The sequence below is a fragment of the Macaca mulatta genome, chromosome 1, assembly GCF_049350105.2.
Source record: "Macaca mulatta isolate MMU2019108-1 chromosome 1, T2T-MMU8v2.0, whole genome shotgun sequence".
NCBI classification, from domain to species: domain Eukaryota; kingdom Metazoa; phylum Chordata; class Mammalia; order Primates; family Cercopithecidae; genus Macaca; species Macaca mulatta.
The window spans coordinates 139,004,855-139,023,293 of NC_133406.1; the positions used below are offsets into that span (position 1 = coordinate 139,004,855).

The 18,439-nt window shown below is 40.8% G+C and overlaps 1 pseudogene; it reads right to left on the reverse strand.

Moving 5' to 3' along the window:
• Nucleotides 1-5,175: 5,175 nt before the first annotated feature.
• On the reverse strand, nt 5,176-10,609 carry LOC144337515 (small ribosomal subunit protein uS10 pseudogene; annotated as a pseudogene).
• Between the last annotated feature and the right edge of the window lie 7,830 nt (nt 10,610-18,439).

The following is an 18,439-nucleotide window of genomic DNA, read 5'->3' on the forward strand; positions in this document are numbered from 1 at the left end:
CTGAGGAATGGGAGGCACAATGGTTAAAGCTAGGCCTTGATCACAACTAGAAAAATGACTCAGAATGCACGCCCTTTTCCAAGTGGGTTGGTAACCGCTTCTTCGTCTACAAAGGTTGGCATATTCACTGCATTCTTTTTCCTTTTCTCTCTCTCTCTCTTTTTTTTTTTTTTTCCTAGGCAACTGTGGCAGGGAAAATGGCATTTCTTCCAAAGAATATAAAGCAAAATATTTGGGGAAAGGACCAGAAGCAGATCCGCCTGGACATCTCACTTTTCTGCTTGGTGGATCTTGAGAGTGAATAGTCTCAGCCATCATCTGAGATCTGGGCGCTACTGCCTGTCACCTCAGGCTGACATCATGATTGCTTTAAACGCTTAAGGATCACCTGCACACGTTGTTCTCTAGGGGACCCATGAGTCAAATGACATGTACACAAATAAGACAAACTCATAAAGAGGCTATGTGAGTCAAGGATATCCCTATGTTTATACAAATAATTTCTTAAAATTTAACAGTTAATAAATATGACATGTAGAAATTGGCTATTATTAATACCGTATGCCCATCAATAGCTGCGGTATTGCACATGGATCAAAATGGATTAGCAAGGATCATTTCTTCAAAGTACCTCTGATATCACCAGTGAAAAGTTTCCTGAAAGTCACAGCAGCCCAAGGTCAAAAAAAAATCTCTATTTCAAAATGACAGAAACTCTAGGAACTAACATTGTTCTCTTTTAAGATAAAAGGATGTATCCCCTTCCTCTGAAACAGGAACCTATGAAATCTTTCTTTATTATGAGATAGGAAGCTCTAAAAGGATCCTCTTCGTTCTCCCTTAAAGACAAAGCAATCAAGGAAATCAGAAGGAAGAACGAGATGTCAGCGTGAGAGGAAAGAGATTAAATATGCTTTAGTTTAGTTTATACAATCCTTTGAAGACTCTCCTTTTATTCCTTCTCCTCTCTAATTCTTAAAATGCCAGCCCCATAACCACTCTGAATCATCATTTTAATCTGATAGAAAGTTCACTTTGATTCCAGAGGCTGCTGAGGAGTACTTCATATCAAATAACTACACATTCTTTAGGGAGAATTCTTCTCCCTACATTCTCGAAGACACCCCCCACCATACACACACACGAAAACACACGTACGTGTGCATGTCCACACACTCAGTCACTCACATTTTTTTTTCTTTAGTGAGTGCTTAATTGGGTTTTTTCCTTGACCCACCCTTTATCTTTTTAGCAAAACCTCAGAGAATAAAAAAAAAAAAAAACACAGCAGGGCTCTGTACGCCACCTCCAAATGCCACAATGGCACAACTGTGACTGGTGAATGAATTGTCCATCCTTGCACAGAAGTTGAAAGCAAACTTCAAAGAACTCTAGTTGTGACAGCCAGGATTTTAGAGATTAAGATTCCAGTACATTTTATTTTCAGTAACCTAATGGGGCAGAGCACTATGAGCAAGAATGCACAAAACAAAGCCAGAGAGAGGGAAAAAATATGAACAAGAAAAAGAAGAAAATAAGGATAGATGGTGAAGATGCTTTAAAATGGAAAATTCAATATGATATTTTAAATTAATCATAATCTAAACAGAACAGGGGAAAATAATTTAGCTTGCAAGAACAAAACACAGGCCAGGCATAGCACATGCCTGTAATCCCAGTGCTTTGGGAGGCTGATGCAGGAGGATCACTGAGGCTGGGAGTTTGAGACCAGCCTAGCCAACATAGCAAGACTCTTGTCTCTCAAAAGACATTTTTAAAACTCTCAAGAATGGAGAAGGAAGTAGTTAAATTAGCCTAGAAAAAAGAAAAAAAAAAAGAAGCTGGAACCAAAATAATATGGAGACCTTCACTGTTAGCAATTTTAAGTGGCTAAAATCTGTATTTTTTTTCCATTTCCTGGCGTGTAAAGTTCTCTTTACCAACACCAAGATCAAAATAAGTAGTCATCAGACCATTAGTCAGCACTTCTAATAGAATTGCATCAAACCTTAATCATCTCTGAAAAGGAGTTCCTCATTCTTCTCTTCAAAGTGATAGCTTTTAGACAAGTCATCATAAACTAAGTTTTGAGTTTCATGTTCAGGGTTACTATAGGATAATTCAATTTACATAAAATCTTTACTCAAAGACCTACATTTTTGTTCGTAACGATTTTCTTTTGTGGAATGGTCTTTAGGGCCAATGAAACCTAGGTTCACGTCCCTGTTCTGCCAATTAATAGTTCTGTATCCTTGAACACAGTTTTTAAAAATTTCCTTCAGCCTCAGTTTCTTGCTGCATGCAATGTTGATTCTAAGGATTAAATGAAAGAGGCAATATAAAAGGACCTTTTTCATCACTAGTATATAACAGGTGTTCAATAAATTACAGCAATGATAATCATCATAGTAAAGAATCAATATTCACATATATAAATGGACAAAAGAGAAAGTCCTGGAAAAAGAGCTAAAGTAACAGGGGACTGTAAATGTACATATACGAACAAAGAGGAGGTCATGCTGTATGTTTTTGTGTGTATGCATATGCCTGTACCTGTGTCCAGTGTGGGAGAAAACTGCAAGTACAGGAGAAAGAAAGAGAGAGGTCTGACAGCAAAGATGGAGAAGAGGATAAGGAAAAATAAGAGGAAGGGAGACCCTTTTAGAGAAAGCAAAGGGCACATTGGGATCAAGAAGAGAGGTCTGGCTTAAAGGTCTACAACCACTGTCAACTCCAAGTCAACAGACAGAAAGAAAAGTTCCAGGGCCGCCAACACCTGGGTGCAGTCCAGTCACCTGGATGGTCAGAGAACCATAAAGCTAATAAACAATGAGTTCCTTAAGGCACCAGTCATGCTTCTGTAACAAGTCAAATTTTGAATATCAAAGTGCATCTTTTTTTGCCTCCTTGAGTAGAAATCTTCACATTAGTCTGCCCTAGCCAATGACTTGCCCAGATGGAAAGTCTGAATTTATTATAGAAGAAGAACAAGAGAAAGAGTGACATTCTGCTTCTGTCTTTCAGAAAGTAAGTTTTTACAAGCCTCTTGAAAAGGGATTTGCTGAACTCCCTTGTGAGGCATTAGTATTTTAACAACCAAGCATGGAGATTTCTGATCAATATGATTTAAAAACAAAAATAAAAAGAAGGTAACCTGCTTGTCATTAAGATTAAGCTAGAAAGAGTCAGGAAGAAGATAGAATAGAAAGAAAGAAAGACTAGTCCTTTATTAGCGTGGAGAACTGTGAAAAGCAGAGAGAGAGGGAAATGAAATGGTGAAGGTTGTCCTAATCTCCCCTCCCACAACTCTTCTGAGTTTGGCCCAGGTAGGGAAAGGGGCACTAGGAAAGCAAAGTTAACTCCAAAGGCAGAGTGGGGGCCACTATTGAAAAGACTACTCACAAACTTGAAAGAAGAGGCTCCGTGTGTGGCATGCTCCCATACAAACCTAGGGACCCAGCCCACCCCTAGGTAGGTCAGACATGGTCAGACAGAGCGAGGTAGAGAGGACTCAGAAAGAGCAAGCCTCTCTGCTTATCAGAGGCAGGTAAAGCCAGGACTGGATGAAAAGCCAATCAAACTTCAAAGGGATCTCTAGCACCAGGGGAAACTGAAATGAGGTCAGGTCAGCCAGAGCACACAACAGGACTTTAACCAGACCCAGTGAGACCAACCACAGGTCACACCCACTCAAGCAATCACCCCAGGGCAAGCAATACCAAATGGGAAAGAGATAATTGGCTGGAGGTCAGGCAAGCAGAGAACTGTGGCTGAGGACGCCACCTCCTCCCCACCACCATGAGGTTGCATAGACCTCAGCCCTTCCCCAGGACTCTAGGCAAGCAGAAGAGGAAGAACCTGAGAGCCTTAGCAATTTTTTTTTTTTTTTTTTTTGAAACAGAGTCTCACTTTGTCACCCAGGTTGGAGTACAGTGGTGCAATCTAGGTTCACTGCAACCTCAACCTCCCGGATTCAAGTTATCCTCCTGCCTCAGTCCCCACAAGCACCTGGGACTACAAGCGCACACCACCACTCTCAGCTAATTTTTGTGTTTTTTGTAGGGATGGGTTTTTGCCATTTTGCCCAGGCTGGTCTCCAATTCCTGAGCTCAAGCCATCTGCCCATCTTGGCCTCCCAGAGTGCTGGGATTTCAGGTATGAGCCACTATGCCTGACCTAGCCTCAGCTTTTTTTTTGTTTTTTGTATTGTTTGGTTTTAACTTTAGCATTGTTATCCAAAGGAGGCAGAACAGCATTCAAATGGATTAAATTACTGATTGGGACTACATTTTAAACCAGTCATTTAGTTAACATTATTCCCCCTTCTAACTAGAACGTAAATGGCTCTGGAGGGAAGACAGAATAGGATAGACTAAATAAATTCATTTTTCTGCACATCCAAGTTGCAATGTAGGTCAAATTTTGCAATTCCATCATACATTCTTTTTTTGATCTCATGCAAAAAGGGAATCTGAGCACAAAACATAGTTGTTGACTAGCAGAACTTCCAAAGGAATGAATTCTTTGAAAAAGCAGGAATATTCATCTAATGAGGTCTGGCTTTAGTAGGGAGGGTCAGTGTAAAGTAGGAAGAAGACAGGAAACTGGCCGTGGCAAGAGTTTTGTCTATTTTGTTCACTGCTCTATTGGCAGTACATGGAGCATGGTAGGTGCTCCATAAATACGCGTTAAATGAACGAGTAAATGAACATTTGTTGACTATCATCTATCTTGAGCCAGACATTAAAAAATATAATCCTGTTTGTTTATTTATTTATTTATTTATTTATTGAGACAGAGTCTCACTCTGTCGCCCAGGCTGGAGTGCAGTGGTGCGATCTCAGCCAACTACAACCTCCACCTCCCGGGTTCAAGTGATTCTCCTGCCTCAGCCTCCTGAGTAGCTGGGACAACAGGCGGGTGCCACCACACCCAGCTAATTTTTTGTATTTTTTTAGTAGAGATGGGGTTTCACCGTGTTAGCAAGAATGGTCTCGATCTCCTGACCTCATGAGCTGTCCGCCTCGGCCTCCCAAAGTGCTGGGATTATAAGCATGAGCCACTGCACCCAGCCAAATATAATCCTATTTAAATCTCACAACAGTCTTTGAAGTTAGTATTATCACTATTTTATTTTTTTTAATAACTGGTAATCAATTTATTAAAATAGTTTACTTAAGCATCTGCAATGGTGCCTTCCACCTCAACTCCTGGCTCAATACTGATGGAAGTAACCTACTTAACAATCTCAGAAGGACTGTGCCAGTCAACGAGTCGCTTGTGGATTCTCATCCCAAAACGATTCCATGTCTTAGAACCTTCACCACAAGGAGCTTTTTTTCTTGTAGTTATTCTTAAAGTCTTGGTAGGCATTCTAACTGGTCCTTTCACTTTGAGATTATTTTCCTTTGCTCCTCTGATCAAGTCAGCACACACATTCTCCAGGGATTTTACTTTGCGGCTCGTTACACTGATTTGAATTCAGTGAATTGCCACCTACCGCTCCAGGGGTGTGTTTCCGGAATTCTCTTTTTTTTTTTTTCTTTTTTTTTTTTTTTGACACGGAGTCTCACTCCGTCGCCCAGGCTGAAGTGCAGTGGTGTGATCTCGGCTCACTGCAAGCTCCGCCTCCTGGGTTCACGCCATTCTCCTGCCTCAGCCTCCCAAGTAGATGGGACTACAGGCACCGGCCACCACACCCAGCTAATTTTTTTTTTTTTTTGTATTTTTTAGTAGAGATGGGGTTTCACCGTGTTAGCCAGGATGGTCTCGATCTCCTGACCTCGTGATCCGCCCGCCTTGGCCTCCCAAAGTGCCCAGTATTCTTAAAAGCCATGGCTGTGACATCAGCTTCCTGACTGACTGTTCCTCACAAGAGCCAACAGCCGTGAGTCAGGAGCAGGAACCTGCAGATCAGCGATTTATTTTTTATTTTTTTTTCTTTTGAGACTGAGTCTCACTCTGTCTGGAGTGCAGTGGGGTGATCATGGCTCACTGCAACCTCTGCCCCCCAGGTTCAAGCGATTCTCCTGCCTCAGCCTCCCAAATAGCTGGCATTACAGGCACAGGCCACCACACCCAACTAATTTTTTGTATGTTTTGTAGAGACAGAGTTCACCATGTTGGCCAGGCTGGTCTGGAACTCCTGAGCTTAAGTGATCTGCCCGCCTCGGCCTCCCAAAGTGCTAGGATTACAGGCATGAGTCACCACGCCCGACCTATCACTATTTCATAAAGAAATGAACTGCATTTCAGCTAGGCTGAATAACTTCGCCAGGGCCACCTACCTACTGTGCGGTAGAGACAGAATTCAAACACAGGCCAAACTGACTACTCTGACTTAATATATTTCCTTCTATGCAGGGGAAAAATCTTCATATACTAGAAATCCCATTGATATTTCTCCCTTCTACTTTACATTACAAGAAAGATCCTGACGTTCGTTGGGTGACCAAAGTCCCGCTGCAAAAATGATTCTTCCTGGCTGGGCTCTGTGGCTCACACTTGCAATCCCAGCACTTTGCCAGACAGGCAGATCATTTGAGCTCAAAATTTCAAGACCAGCATGGACAACATGGCAAGACCACATCGCTACAAAAAAAAAAAAAAAATACAAAAATTAGCCGGGCATGGTGGGAGACTGGGAGACTGAGACGGGAAGATTGCTTGAGGCCGGGAGGCAGAGTTGTAGTGAGCCAAGATCATGCCACTGCACCCCATCCTGGGTGAGAGAGCCAGACCCTGTCTCGAAAATAACAACAACAGCAAAAAACTCCATGATTCTTCCTGTACATCACACCACAAAGGTAGCACTGATATTACAGCATTTGTTATATCTATGTTGAAATGCTAATTATTTTCTGGATAGAAAGAAATTACAGGAAAGTAAGAAGAAGTGTGTAGGAGACCACAGTGCAATCCCAGAAAGAGGAAAGGAAATTTTTAAAAGGGAAATCATAACCCTAATCAGTACTTTAGCTGAAATAAGCATTCTTAATGTTAAAAGAGCCCTTGAGCTTTGTGTAATCAAAATAAACAACAACACGGGCCGGATTGCACAAAATAAGTTCTTTCTTGGGTTTCCAGTGACGTCTTGGTCGGTCCAGTGACTGACCGCACAAAACTCCACCATCCACTGAAATCACAGCCTGCGATTTTATCCTCTGGTGGGTTGTGTTTGGTCAAACACCACATTTTCATTAACATGTGCCACGCCCTTCTGCTTTGATCTGCCACTCCCCCTAAATTCAACCGACATTCACACTGCTGCAGAAGCAAAATCATTGTAATTTCAAACACGTGCATTCCATTTATCTCAGTTGTAAAAGTTAGCAAGGGACAGTAGTCGAAGGGTCTAAAGGCAATCTGGCGGGATCTAGGAGAAATAAAGCTGGAGAGGTAAAAATAGCAATAAAACCAACAACACAAACCTTTCACTTTTCAACATTGTCTTGCTAGCACAACTATGATTTCAAAATAGACAAGGACAAGAGAAATGAGTAGGAGTCAAGAGTGAGTCACTTATCTCTGAAATGGGACAGTTGGGCAGGTTAATCTCTAAGGTTCCTTCCAACTCAGTGAATCTATGATCATAAATCTGGGGAAGCCTGGGGAAGTTTTCCAGGCTTCACTGTGTAATGGAAAGGCAAAGCCAGCTTCACTGGTGACTCGTTATGTGGGGAAGTTGTTTCACCTCTCATTAGCCTCAGATGTGCTGCATCCTCTGGGCACTCATAGTAATACACACTTCACAGTACTGTTGTGTATAGCTAATTGAAAAGTGCGAAAGTCAGACTTGCCAATACATTTATAAGCTTTCATTTATTTATATATATATTATTTATATTTATATATATAAATATATGTCCCACTGGGTGAGGGGGTCTCACTATGTCACCTAAGCTTTTGTTTTTTTTCTTTTTTTCAGGACAGGGTCTTGCTCTGTTGCTCAGGCTACAGTGCAGCAGCTCAATCATAGCTCACTGAAGCCTCAAACTTCTGGGCTCAAATGAATCTTCCAGCTTTGGCCTTCTGAGTAGCTGGGACTACCACACCTGGCTAACTTTTTTTTTTTTTTTTTGGTAGACAAGGTCTCTACCAAACTCTCAAACTTCTGGCCTCAAGTGATCCTCCCATCTCAGCCTCCAGAGTAACCAGGATTACAAGCACATGCCACCGCACCCACCTTAAGCTTTTAATTTTTGAAGAAATTTTAGAATGGAAAGATGAAGGCAGAACCAGCATTTGGAAAGGGTCTGATATGACGTGCCTGTCTGAATTTCCCATTATGCTACTACGGTGTACAAGATGTCACCTTTGAGAAAGGTTGAGATGTTGAGAGCCGAGGCGGGCAGATCACGAGGTCAAGAGATCAAGACCATCCTGGCTAGCACGATGAAACTCTGTCTCTACTAACACACACACACACACACACAATTAGCTGGGCGTAGTGTCGGGCGCCTGTAGTCCCAGCTACTCGGGAGGCTGAGGCAGGAGAATGTGGTGAACTCGGGAGGCGGAGCTTGCAGTGAGCCGAAATCACGCCACTGCCCTTCAGCCTGGGCAACAGAGCGAGACTCCATCTCAGAAAAAAAAAAAAAAGAAAGGTTGAGATGCCATTGTTTTTGTGCCCATCACCATACATTCCATTCACCATACAATGGAAATCAGGAGCTGGAGATGTTTCACAGATATGAGGTAGCCTCAGATGATCAGATATGCCAACTAAGACATCTCCCCATAGTCCTAAAACCTGAGCTAGCCTGTTTCCCAACTCCACCCTTGCTTGTCACACCCCAGGCCACCAGACAGAAACTGCTCCAGTAGGGAAGTGACTTAGCACCCATGGTGGACCTTCAGGTTAATAGCTCAGCTCTGAGAACTCAGTTGTTTTAATTTATATTAGATGCCAAAGAGGAGCCCAGGGTTCAGGTGTGGACACCATTGTGTCATATTTTGCCTGTATAAGAATTGTTTTTAATCAAATTAGCATCATTTAAAAATTGGGAGATTATACATCAAAGCCCATATGTTTCTCACGCTTTGGAACATTGACAACACTGGGCCAACATCTCAGCTAGCAACAAAAAGCTGGAGTGGGATAAAGACTTCTCCACTGAGATGGACATTCACTCTCAAGTTCATCACTCTCTCCCCAGGCCACTTCACTCCTGTAAGTTCTCTGCCTGGTTCCTGGAGGTATTTGAGAGCAATCACTGATTCAGAATATCTGAATATTTAAGCAGACAAGAAGAACTACATCTGAGTATACCAGGAAAGTTTCGCAAGTCTCCTCAACTGCCTGGATGAGGCAACGACCTCAGGATTTAAGTGGCTACCCTCATCTAGTCTTGAAGCTGAGATCTATCCTAAGGACCCCTGAAAACCACTGGCTAGCTCAGTGCTGTGGCAAACAGGCTGAAGATGATTACAACACCGTAACAAAGGAATCAGGGCCAGGCCAGAAGTTCTGTTTTAATATTACAATCGCTTGTCAACTGCTTTGCCATGCGTGGTATAAAAATGCCATTTTATGAGATCTGTTAATTAACCAACAACTATATATGGAGACATTTCAATAATATAAAAAGCTATTTCAGCCTGCTTAAAGCTGAATTCGAATAGTGCTTCACTAAAGTCAATACTTTCTAGATCCTATGATTCTCCTCAATAAAAATATACCATTTCATGGAAAGCACTGTAAATCAAAGGTCCTGATCTTAGCAAAGCTAACAGATAGATCCTTATTTTCCCAAACCCCATAACTTGGCTCATTTCAAGGAAATTACTTTCATTTATATTACTGTTTCCTGTATATGGTGATTGTCAGCCTGAATACCAGTCCCTGAATCAGGTCCTACTTGTGGGAAAGAGCTCCATATACTTAGACTTTTATGTTAGTTCATCCCATTAAGGGGCTTATGCTTTGTTATCCTTTTCTGAACCTTGGCAGGGCCTCTTCATTCTCTTACAAGTTAAGTGAAAAGCAAAACTCTGCACTGAGCTGTTAATGATTCCTAGTGAGAGCCATGAAATGTGAATGGTGTTTGTCCTAAGGGATTGTTCAAGTAGGCAGCCACAAATCCCAGGGACAACCTGCCAGTTCAAAACTACGGGAAACAAAGTTGCACCCTCAATTTGTGCTTCTCCTTAAACTTACCAAAAAAGGAATTTGGGAAGAGGAAATGATGCTGCCAACTTCAATAGCTTTAGCCAGGATGTCACAGCCTCTGATATACGAGTGAATGCTATGGATTTCCTCCAAATTAAATAAAAGTTCATGGAATGACATATAAAGAATGGAGATCGTTTATAACACAGAGAAACTATAGTAATCCCCAATGTCTAAAACTTCTTTTGTATGGAATACAAAATGCTCTTTTTCCTTTAGATAGATTTAAATGAAAGTAGGGAAGAAGTAAGAGTGCTTTTAACAACAAGAAAATGTTCTGATTACTGTGCTTCAAATAGAAGTTTCCCGCCAGTTACCAGTGCATTCTTGATAATGAAATGCAAAGACTAATGTGAACTTACTGTGGTAACACAGACATTTAATTCCATATGAGTAAACCACCAGTAACATCAGCTGGCAGTGCCAGAACTCGACCATGACATGACCAGAGGCAGCTGTGGTAGCCTGAAAACTGCCCTCACCAAGGAAGAAATCACACCATTTGATGACAGCATGACTTTACAATAAAAGTCATCTCTTGTGTGCTTTTATGTCTTCAATGTTTAATTAATTCCTCCGAATACCCCACAAGTTTTTCTATCCATTAGCAAAAATTATATAGGAAGAACTAGGTTTTAGAAGAGACTCTGAGCACTAGAGAATTAGAAAATCATAGATTGCTTTCCAAAATCCACCTATCTGAAGATCGTGATGTATTTTTTTTATTTATTTTTACTTCCATCTCCCTTTCCTGGTACATGTTGTATTTTAAAACACAAAGAAAAATAACTGTCCTTATAAAAATAACTGTCTTCAAGTTAAAAATAGTTTAGATTCAAGTGTGTGAAAGGTAAAAAAGGAAAAGAAAAAAATAAAATTATAAAAATACTTCAGATTTTTCAAACAATGTTGAACATTGCATTGAGTTAATACACTTATTCTGAACTTTTACTTTGGGGGCAGAACGAGTTCATTAATTGATTCCTCTTTGGAGAAGACAAACAAAAGATTGATTTTTTTTTTCTCTAGGGAGAAATCTGATGTATATTTAGGTAGCCTAAGTGTTCAGAGCAGCTAACTACTGGCAGCTAACTACTGACACTAGTAGTTTGTTGCCCTGAACACATAGGTGTTAACACACAAACTTCAAATATACACTCTAGTGCCTTGATTAGCATTTAACCTAGACTTTGTCAGAATGCCCAACACTGGCCTTTTTATAAATCTAAGAGAAAACCCAGATAAGTGTAGAAAGATGCCAAATAATGCTAGGAATCACACCCTTCTCCATCTCTGAAGACCACATAAAACTCAGCACATCTCTTGTCCCTGCAGTATACCTTTAAGGAAAGAACCCTGCAATCCAGATATTCTTCATGCTGGTATCAAGTTCAGCAACAATACTGGCTTGTTACAAATTGCTTAGAAAATGAACTGAGAGTAGAGACTGGGCATGGTGGCTCATGCCTGTAATCCTAGCACTTGGGAGGCCTAGGCAGGAGTATTGCTTGAGCTCAGGAGTTCGAGACCAGCCTGGAAAACATAGTGACACTCTGTCTGTATTAAAAATAAAATACTAAAAGTTTAAAAAAAAAACAACTGAGAGCAGACTCCATTTGATACAAATCCCCTATAGATGTTTAAATTACTTTAACACATTTCAATTTTTGCTAATTAGGCCCACAATTCAAAATCACTAATTTTTGAAAAAAACAACATAAAACACTAAATGAGCATAGTTTTTTAACAGAAAAATTAATACAGTGAATATATAAAATGAGATGATGTATATTATGTATATATTATGATGTATATTATGTATATTATATGGGTCTTTTTGCATCTTTACAATTAGAAGGTCCAAGGCTGGGCACAGTGGCTCATGCCTGTAATCCCAGCATTTTAGGCGGCAAAGCAGGAGGATCGCTTGAAGTCAGAAGTTCAAGACCAGCCTGGACAACAAAGTGAGACCCCTCTCCCCTCAACCATCTCTACTTAAAAAAAAAAAAAAAAAAAAAAAAAAAAGAGTAGCCAACATGGCATGCACCTTGTAGTCCCAGCTACACAGGAGGCTGAGGCTGGAGGATCACTTAGTTTGGGGCTACAGTAAGCTAGGATCATGAGACTGTACTCTACATTGGGTGACAAGCAAGACCCGGTCTCCTTAATAAATACATAAAGGAAAGCTCTTGTGGTTGTGTCTTCTAAATTTCTTTCCTTCCTTTTTTTTTTTTTTTTTTTTCTTTTTTTTGGAGATGGAGTCTCGCTCTGTTGCCCAGGCTGGCATGCAGTGGCACAATCTCAGCTCACTTCAACCTCCAGCTCCCGGGTTCAAGTGATTATCTTGCCTCGGCCTCCCGAGTGGCTGAGATTTCAGGCACACACCACCACACCTGGCTAATTTTTGTATTTTTAGTAGAGATAGGGTTTCACCATGTTGGTTAGGCTGGTCTCGAGCTGCTGACCTCGTGATCCGCTCACCTCGGCCTCCCAAAGTGCTGGGATTACAGGCGTGAGCCACCGCGCCCAGCCCTGAATTTCTTATGATTCTGCAACTCCTACTATTATAGTATAAATAGTATATATAGTATAAATGGGTTCCCATTATAGTATAAATATGTAGCTGGAAAAAGTGTTGATATACAATATGCACTCAATTGAGGCAAAGGGTTTTACAGATTGAATAATCTAGGTAATTCTTTGGTACCCTAATTCACTTTGCACGTGTGAATGGGAATATGAAAATCTGTGTTGTTCTGAAAGCTGCCTTGACCAGCATCTAGACAAGGAAGAGAAACCAAGAACTATTTCTGCAGGTGGCCACATGAAGCTAGCTGAAGCAGAACAGCATGTGAGAACTAACCACTATTTCTGGTACCTCAGAAGATCTGCAGAAGCTTGGTGAGGGAACACTCTTCAGGCAGATGACAGTTAATGTCTTTACAAGTGATTTAGCACAAGTCTTCTCTTATTATAGAACATAACTTTACTGGTGACCTGAATTTGTTTTTCTCCGAAGTGTCTAGACAGGAGCAAGAGAAACTCTGAAATTAGAAATAAATATACTCTCCTTTGTACAAAACATTGAAACTACTCAGCCTCCCACCAGCAGACGTTACGCTTTGAGGGGTAGATCTGGTAATGACGAGCAGGTATCTGAGCTGTTGGCATTCTCAAGAGACTTCCCCATAGAAATGGCACACAAATGTGAGCAGGTCAGCTTGGATTCAGTAGAACTGGTGTATAAGATGAGTGCAGGGTTCTTGGGCTGCTCAGGGAGTTATCCCCAGCCCCCTGGCCTCAAGCAATCACTGAACATACAGCACACAAAAGACCTACCTAGGCTCCTCTCTCAAGTCCTCTAGATGACTTGCAATGGCTCATTAGTAGATAAGTCTGCTTATCCTCTTGAATTGTGAATTTTTCTCTCCTTTCTTTTTCATCCAAGTTGAATAAGGACACCACCTACGACATATTCAAATGTACACTTCATTTGCACATTATAAACCAAGCAGCTCCATCTAGCACAGTTCACAGTAGGGATCTAGGAAGAAAAACACTAAGGAGAGATAGAAACTAAAGACAGTGTTGACTGCTTTTATTTTACAGAGTTTCTTCTTGATTACATGGGGCCTAGATGCTGAAAAACAGAATACAAATACTGAAATTTACAACCATACCCAATAACATAAGGAACTTCTCTACATTCCAATTCTGAGTTTATTCTTCATTATTTAATTTTAAGTAATTTAGAGATATAAATTAAATAAAAGACAATGATGAAAAGCTGCCAATATTAATTGTATTTGTTAAATGAAATTATTTTACACTGCTAAAGAATTCAATATATTAGAGGAAGTGTACAACAATGAACAAACTCATGGGAAAAAAAAAGAACTGTTTCTTGACTGTGTGTCATGGTGCATGTCTATAATCCCAGCACTTTGGGAGGCCCAGGCAGGTGAGTCACTTGAGCCCCGAAGTTCGAGACCAGCCTGGCCAACTTGGTGAAACCCCGTCTCTACTAAAAACAGAAAAATTAGCCTGGCATAGTGACACACACCTGTAATCTCAGCTACTCAGGAGGCTGAGGCAGGAAAATCACTTGAACCTCGGAGGCAGAAGTTGCAGTGACCCGAGATCGCATCACTGCACTCCAGCCTGGGCGACAGAGTGAGACTCCGTGTCAAAAAAGGAAAAAAAAGAAAGAATTTTCTCTTGCCATATCAGGGTCCCTGGACCCCAAAAGGAGGGAGCTACAGGAGTGCCAGAGCTGAAGGAATGAATCCTGCAAGCTCTAGGAAGGCAGGACCTCTGTTTATATTTACCCCTAGATCCACAGGACACAGCACAGGGCAAGCATTCTTGTTGAGTGGATGAGTAGGTGAGTGTGCCGACCTATCTAGAGGAATGGGAGTAGGAAGCATGACCCACACCAGTAACTTCTTCCAAGGTTTTTCTTTCTGCCCTGGTATCAACAAAGCAGCAGAAAAGTGGAGTAATAATAGTAGTAGAGCTCCAGGGAAATGGATGAACAATGCCCTTCCTCTCCCTGCTCCTTATTAGCTCAAGTAACCATGCCCCTTCTTTTCTGTTTCTATTTCTGCTTTGTATCTAATCAGCCTGTCCAAGGAGCAGTGCAGCACCTGAGGCATTTCTTCTCTGTCCAGTTACTCCCAGAGCTGGCTGAAAGAAAGAACCCTCAGACAGGGGAGTGCAGGTAACAATGAGTCTGGCTGCAAGCTTATAAAACTCACAGGATGGGTACACATGGACATAGAGATGGGAACAGGCTGGTCATGATGGCTCACGCCTGTAATTCTAGCACTTTGGGTAGCCAAGGTGGAAGGATTGCTTGAGGTAAGGATTTGGGAACAGCCTAGGCAGTAAAGCGAGACCCTATCTCTACAAAAATAAATAATTAGCCAAGTGTGGTGGCACGCACCTGTAGTCTCAGCTACTCTGGAAGCTGAGGCGGGAGGATTGCTTGAGCCCAGAAGTTCCAGGTTGCAGTGAGCTATGGTCACGCCACTCCCCTCCAGCATGAGCAACAGAGTGAGACCCTCCAAAATAAATAAATAAGGGAACAAGAGACACCGTGTCTACTAGAAGGGAGAGAGAGGGAGGGGGACAATGGCTAATAAACTGCTTGTTGGGTACTATGCCCACTACCACAGTGATGGGATCATTCATACCCAAAACTTGAACATCACAGCAATATGCCAATGTAACAAACCTGCACATGTACCCCCTGAATCTAATATAACAGCTGAAATTATTAAAAAATAAAACCCATAGGAACATAAGCTTGTCTTCCACATCCTTTGTGTCTCTGCCTATTTCTTCTAACAATGCAGTGCTTACACCCAGGGAGAGTGTTATTATCTGACTGAATGCCTTTTATAGGTTTGGTCAGGTGGCCATGATAAGAAATTGGCACACTCCAATTTGTGTGTCTCCAATACTAACATGTTTACATATCCTTGCAATGTATACAAGGTTCATTCTTCATAAGGCTATTAACAACCCATCATATATTCCTAGAACTGAAATCCAAATGTCAATAAACTTTTATTGTGACAGTTTCATTACATCTCTAGACTCTTTCAAGACACAGAAATTCTTCAGGGATTACAAATACCAATACTAAGCCAAATTCTCATCCTATGGAAGCAAAGGCTATCATCACGTCACAATTATTTAGCGTTCTAAAGTTTTATTTCTGGGTCATGGGATAATACTTAAAAAGCGTATTACCCTTTTATGAAACAGTTTGTAACCTTTTTCCACTTTTTTTTTTTTTTTTTTTTTTTTTTTGAGACAGGATCTCACTCTGTCACCCAGGCTGGCGTTGGAATGCAGTGGCCAGATCTCGGCTCACTGCAACCTCCACTTCCTGGACTCAAGTGATTCTCCAGACTTAGCCATCCAAATAGCTGGGACTACAAGGTGTGAGCCATCATGCTCAGCTAATTTTGTTGGTGTTTTTTTTTGTAGAAACGGATGTTGCCATGTTGTCTAGGCTGTTCTTGAACTCCTGAGCTCAAAGCTATCCTCCTGCTTCGGCCTCCCAAAGTGCTGGAACTACAGGCGTGAGCCACTGTGCCCGGCCGCCACTTCCTACAGAACTTCATGGAACCTTCCCACAATTTCACAGAGAAAGTCTCATATAGTCCTTATACGCAGAAGTGAAAGTCTAGCATATTGATATTTTTAAATTTCACTGGTCTTAAGAATATGATTACATAAGTTTAGACAAATATACACATCCGAGTGAACAATGTCCTAAAAATTAAGATATAGAGCATTGCTAACAATCTAGAAATTTCCCTCATGTTCCTTTCCAGTTTATCCTCTTACCCCAGGCAACCACTGTTCAGATTTATACCTCCATATATTAGTTTTGCCTATTCTGGAACTTTTACATAAATGAAATCGTAATGTATGTTCTCTTTTGTGGTTGCATAAGAGGTTTAAGATTCACGAAAATGGTTGCAAGATTAGTAGTAGGTCCTTTTTCATTGCTGAATAATATTCCACTGTATTAATTTACCATGGTGTATTTATCCATTACTAATATGGAAGCTTCTAGTTGGATATATGAAGATACTTCATATATCAAGTTTGGATATACATAAAATGTAGCAATTCCTGTTCACTCAAGTCCGCAGTCCACACTTGGCTCTTGCTAATGACTATAACCAGAGCGAAGTCTAATTTTTTAATCCTTTAGTCCTCAAAGGGATGAAAAAGAGAGCATGGGAAAACCAGAAATTATCTGAGTCTGAATCCAAGAAGAAAGTGTAGGGAACAAGAGATCGGATGTATTAGGAGAGATGTCTTCAACATGAACTCAAACTACCCTGGATCCTGGTTCTTGTCAAAGATTGTAAAAGACTGAAATAAATGCAGGTCTAACCCCTCAGTATGCTCTTCCTCCTATCTCTCCTAGCTTTTTAAACCACTGGTTTAAAATCCTTTTTCTTCAGACATAATCCATATAAGGCCTTTATTTATTCAAGTAAACCTTGCTTGCTTGAATGTTCTGAAAGACAACTCTAGTTCCAATTAGTATTGCAGTGAAGGCAACGGTGTATGTTAAAAAGTATTTTGAGTCCCTTTTCTTGGACCATGTGAAGTATACATCAAAGGAGCAGGAAGGAAGGAAGGCTGGAGAAAATGTTGTAGTTTATTATGATTTCTCATCATTGTACATTTACGTGTCCACAGGGAAATAATACTCTGATAATCTCTACAAAAGTTTCTTTTAGTTATTTGTGATTCCTCCCTCAAGGTATTTATAACCTATTTAGAGAAAACACAGACAAATCTGTGGGAGGATCACTTGAGCCCAGGAATTAGAGACCAGCCTGGGCAACATATTGAGATCCTGTCTCTACAAAACATTAAAAAAAAAAAAAATCAGCCAGGCAGGGTGGCACGTGCCTGTGGTCCCAGTTACATGGGAGGCTTGAGGCAGGAGGATCACTTGAGCCCCAGAATTAGAGGCTGCAGTGAGTTAGGACTGTGCCACTGCATACTAGCCTGGGCAAGAAGGCAAGACCTCATTTCTAAAAAATAAATAAAACATTTTTAAAACAATTAAATGTTTCTCCTTCTAAGGAGATGTAAAAGCAAGAATAATAATTTGCCTTATATGACATTTTGATTTGAATATTCTGCAAAATTGTAATCACATTTAATACTGTTGGGGATAAAGTATTACATGATGTTACTTCATAACTTTCCTGACTATTTTCAGTCAATTGAACTTTTTGCAAGAATATGTCAAGTATTGTCCAGGCTATCTGTTTTACTCCTCTTGAAAAGCACTACAATATTAAAATCAAAGCCTTATATGTGCATTCTTTAGTATACACATATAATTACTAAGATTCTTTTCTCATTCTCACTTCTGAGAATACACTGAATTAAAACCAGGTATTCATGTTGGGAGACAACCAAGGATTCCTTCATCTTAAGTCTTTGCTTCTTGATCAGATCTGGGGCTCTACCACACATGTGCCCAGCAAAACCACAGTCCATGACTACCCAGCTGTCTTGGAATGAAATGCACAGTCTGGAGTTTCCAGGAAGAAAGTACATCTAATCACTGGATAATGTGTTCACAGGGGGAAAAGTGTCACCAAAGAGCTCCCCATCTCCCAAAGCCAGCCACCCTATCCCATCTTCCCCCACATCATGAATCACCCCTGTGCTTCTGAAGATAAGCCCAAAAATATGAACATTTTATCTTCCACAGAAACA